This window comes from Anopheles aquasalis, chromosome 2 (assembly GCF_943734665.1).
Source record: "Anopheles aquasalis chromosome 2, idAnoAquaMG_Q_19, whole genome shotgun sequence".
In the NCBI taxonomy this organism is placed as follows: domain Eukaryota; kingdom Metazoa; phylum Arthropoda; class Insecta; order Diptera; family Culicidae; genus Anopheles; species Anopheles aquasalis.
In genome coordinates, this window is record NC_064877.1 from 88,830,647 (window position 1) to 88,835,646 (window position 5,000).

The window sequence follows — 5,000 nt, forward strand, 5'->3', positions numbered from 1 at the left end:
GAGGTATGTAGCTCATGTTAAGGGCAATTCTCCACGAACTCGGTGGCGAAAAAACGGTGCTTTTTGCGGTGTGCTGGCCAAACAAGGCAACAACGGGAAGCAGACATAAACCGCGATTGGCCAAAATAATTGCCAACGTGCAATGTGTTCGGTTCCGCACAAAAACAAGGACCTTCGCTCGCTTCCCTGAGCTGATGCTTCGCTCCATCATCAGTGAAGATGACCGCGACCACGACCACAACGATGATGATGGTACGAGCGAGCGAGGATCACTTGAGAGCTTCCCTTGGCCGGATGAACGGATGGATAATGAAACCTTTGCCGCACACACTCGCTCATCGTTCGTCATGTTTCCATCAAATTCATCATTAACCGTCGTTCTGAGGGCTCGATGACCGATCGAGAGTGCAGCACCAGCAGCACAAGCAGCAGCAGCAGCATGAAAAGCGAAATGAATGCACTCTAATCTTCAACCTCCGGCAACCCTCAATCAGCGAAAAACTTGTACCACCACCACCACCACCGCTACCCTTCTTTTCAATTATCACCGCGCCAACCAACTGGCCCCAGAGTAACAAGATCGTCCTGAGAAGCGCTGCAGCAGCTGATGAGGCAGCAGCAGGAGCAGCAGCGCTGAAACGCAACAAAAGCTGAATGGAAATCGCCGGTAAATGAGATAGCATCACAATCATAATGCACTCTCTTTTGGGCGAGACCGACTGACGAGGGAAGGAGGGGGGGAATGAGGAGGGAGGCCCTCCTCCTGGGGTCTAGGGACCGGTTCGTGATTGAAACTCGTGCTCGGTGCTCTCGTTCCCTGCGCCACGGGTTTTTCATTCTTCGATTCCCCCCCTCCCACTCGGCCACTGCCACTGCTGCTGCTCGCGAGGTCCTCTGTTCCTGAGGTCGGAACGATCGCCCCACCCGGTTCTCGCTCGTTCTTTGTGTGTGCGCGCGCGCACCCCCGAGCACACCTTCGTGCCTGGCTGGCAATCGAAAAGTATGCCCTGCAGACAGGTCATTCGACGCCCTGAGGGATGAAAAAGAGGGAAATTGGCACTTCACTCCCTCTGGCACCACCAGTCCCTCCTCTTCCTGCTTGATTGCTGCGTTGCATGTGGCCAGCAGCAGACCACAAATGCATCATGTTCGATCGGTCCGATCGGTTAATTGCTGTGTCCTTTTTCCGCGCAACACACGCCAGAGGATACCGGCTGGCTGGCGGGTTGGCCAGCGATACGGATACCGCGCATCATACCGCGCGCTGATGACAGGATCCGAGCGCGGAATCGACGGAACGAAAGGCGGCACCGGCACCGGTATAGGGGGGGTTCAAAGTTTTTATGGGATGAGCATAGTTGGTTTTTATGACGGAAAACCCCCCTTCTTGATCATACACTCCGCCACGCCACCGTTTCCGTAAAACAATTCCCCCCTCGCGTGCATGTGCGTGCTGCTTGGCCGCCGCCACTGCTCGGCCGCCGCTTCTTGGGACCCCAAAAGGGAAAACAAAAGGGTAGAAGGCAGAAGGAGCAAAAAGAATCATCATCATGATCCATCAAAAGATATGGACGAGGGATGATGAGCTTTTCGCCCCCTCGCTCGCCACCACCACCACCACCACCAGCATGTCGAGCGAGTGAGGGCGAGGGGGCGCTTTGGCATCTCTTCCGTCTGAATGTGATTATTATTTTCTTATTATGGCTCGATTCCGTTTTCGTGTGGATAATTTTCCTGCTGCCACTCCGGAGGAGGAGTGACCACCATCACCACCAGCACGGGAGCACCGGCAACTACCGGGTGTGCTCTGGTTTATCTTGATTTTAAATACTATTCGAAGAATTCCAGCTGGAGCAGTTCGAAATCCTCTCGGTCGCTCGGACTGACGATCGTGCTGCACCATTACTCACGCGTGTTTCCGTTCGCTTGTCGCGATCTATCTAGACCCTTTTTCGCTGCCAGGACCTCTCTAATTGAGCCCAACATATCACACAAGACATACCTGTAATAGAGGAGGGAGGGAGAGAAAATGGTTTTTAGTACAAAACTAGTAGTGCGATAAGAGGACAGGACTAAGAAACGTTCTCCACCGCCGTGTGATGACCGAAGGATCGAAAAATGTGCCCATAATTATGCATTTCAAGCCAAAATGCACTGACTGACTGCTGATCCCCCGTTGATGGTGCTGTGTGAACGAGCAGGGTGCCGAGGGTGCCATTACTAATTATGGAGAAGAACCCTTCGAGGCAGGGCCTTCGAGTGGAGATAAAGATGAAAATCCGATCACCATCATCCGGCGTACACCATCCGCCAGATGGCCAATCACGCCCGGGAATCATGGACATCAACGGGCAGCGCAAGCAAAGTGGACAGGACGATCACGCGGTGCTGCATCTGATCGTATTTGTGCAGCTACCGGTCCGATGCCACAGGACCGGTACTTACTAACAAACAGAGAACGAACGAGAGAGAGAGAGAGAGAGAGAGGATGCAGAATGGCCAGGCCAAAGCGTACGGGATGAAATAGATAATTATTTGATAATAAAACCTGTGTCTGTGCGCGCAGATCCCGACTATCAGGGTTGGTCGCGCGATTGCGTGAGTCCCAGCGATCGTTTGCGCAGATGCTTCGCCCTCCCCCCCCCCCCTCTCCCCTCACGCACGCATTCTTAGTCCGCTGCGGTCTGCGGGCAGGGCCGTTCTTCGATTTTCTATTCCCAAACGTCACCTCCTACTGCAGGTGGAATGATTGCGCGCACGATCACTGTAATCACTCGAGCGGGGCCGATGTGCGGCTCGGTTCGGTTCGGTTCGGTCGGTTGGTTACACGGAAATGAGATCCGCGATGGAGGGAATGTATTTAATAATCATCGACAACATTTTAAAAATAATTACAAAACACATCAGGGCCACAGCGCAGCCTGAGAGTGAGCGAACGAGCGAGCGAAAGAAAGAAAGAAAGCAGCCAACGGAACACTGGCCACGCGATGGCCAGCGCCAGTGCGATCGCCAAGATGGCAGACCAGGCAGAGTGGAGTGGAAATGATGCCGCAAAGAAGCAAAGAAAATGGCGATGGGGCTCGCTCGGACACCCTATGCTCGGGACGGTTACACCCAGGTTGACAAAACCTACCGGCCGCCCCTTACATGCGCGAGTCTCGCTTGTGGTCGATACTGATGCGCCATTACGCGCACTGCATCTTATAGATGCATTACTGTCCGGCGATAATGGAGAAATGATGAAAAATGGTCAGTTTCATGGCGAGTTCTACGATCCTTTCGTTAGCGCGGGATGGTTACTCGTCCCCTTTTTTTTCCTAATGATTGTTCCCGGTCCGTTCGTCGATACGCCGACTGGATCCAGGCCACGCTTCAGCATCTAGCCAGAAATGGGCGATCTTTGCTAAAGCCAGTTATCTTTAGGTCTCGATTATGAGTGTATGATTTTCCCTTCTTCATCCTTACCATGGTAGAGCACGTTTGAAGTAGTTTTGTTATCGAATGATGCGGAAAAATAAAATCTTTCCCATTAATTCCCATTGGAGGGGCTTCGGTATTTTCGGGCCAAAAAAAGACCCGTTTTTGACGATTTTTTGTGACGTAACCATTCAACTTAATGTTTTCAAGTAAATGCCATATTAATTTACAACTTTTGAAGAATATTTGGTATTGTTTTGAGCAACATTCATTAAAATATTAATCCATGACATCAAATTTTGTTGGCGTGTCGCCGTAAAGATACTTTTTACGGTGCCCATCGTAGCAACATGACGGGTCATGTGAAACATACAAATCGATATTCGTTAGACAGATTATAAGTTTATCTAGGTAGCCCCGGAGAGTTTTTGTTGGTATTCCTTTCTTTTCGATTTTTGGCAGATTTTTAAAGTTCGTCGTTTGTCAAACGAGGTTCGTCGCTTAGAAGGCAAGTCTTTTGATTCGCAACAAAATCGCCTCTTTTTTGATGGCTCATAGCTGCGTGATGGCCCATCAGAAAAATACAAATGGATACTCGTTTAAAAGATTATAAGTTTATCCAGGTAGCCCCCGATAGTTTTTGTTGAATTTCTTATTTTTCGATTTTTGGCAGATTTTTGAAGTTGAATAACTGATACTTTATGCTATTCTGCCAAAAAACATGAGCTTTACATAATTGTTTAAAAAAGTATCAACAATTTTAATGATATCTCGTCGGGACTATCTGGCAAAAAGTTTACAGATTATGTGTTAAAAATTTCAAATCGATCGGTCCAGTAGTTTTTACGTTACGATGGGCACCGACTTTTGAAAATGTTGGTTTTGGGAAACGCTCTTCAAAGAAGTGGATTTAAAAAAATCTATAAATCTGTCTGTTTTGAATGAAAATTTCGAAGAACTGAATAGACCAAGTTGGCAACAGAAAGGACATTTTGACAGTTTTGGCTACTGTGATGGTTGTTGGTCGATGGTGACTCATTATTGTAGATTTAGCTTTCTAGCCCTGGAAATGTGTCCCATCTTTAGGGATTATTGCACAAAAAGAGAACGACCGAAGAACGATGTTAAAAACCAATCATAAGAACATTTGTTTCGTTCCTGAATTGATCCCGATTCACCCGTGAGGTAAACTGTTGTTCGTTATCTCCCACCACGTTATCTAGACAGCGTCGATGACTGATAAGCATTGACGATGATCGGAGCATAAAAGCTTCGCCAGAAGGACAGGCAGTTGCTGCTAGAAACACATTTTTGAAATGTGATATTAATCACTCAGAAGAGTTGCAGTTTCCGATTGTATTTGCGGAAGAAAATTCAGTAACATTTCACTGGTTTTGAGCTTTTTCTATATTTAGTATATCTTTGCGATCATCAATCTTCGGGCATTTCAACTAACGGTTCGTCACAAGATCCCTGGTACGCAATTCGGAGGCTTATCGAACGCGTTGCCAGCTCCTCAGCCTTACACTCCAGTAGGCATCTGTTGGCGTACGTTTCACTATCAGTTCCACAAACGGGGTTGT

At 48.5% G+C, this 5,000-nt stretch overlaps 1 protein-coding gene across 1 annotated transcript in view; it reads right to left on the reverse strand.

Moving 5' to 3' along the window:
• Nucleotides 1-5,000, reverse strand: part of LOC126576924 (protein dachsous) — a 67,009-nt gene that overhangs the window by 20,286 nt on the left and 41,723 nt on the right. The window lies entirely within an intron of this gene.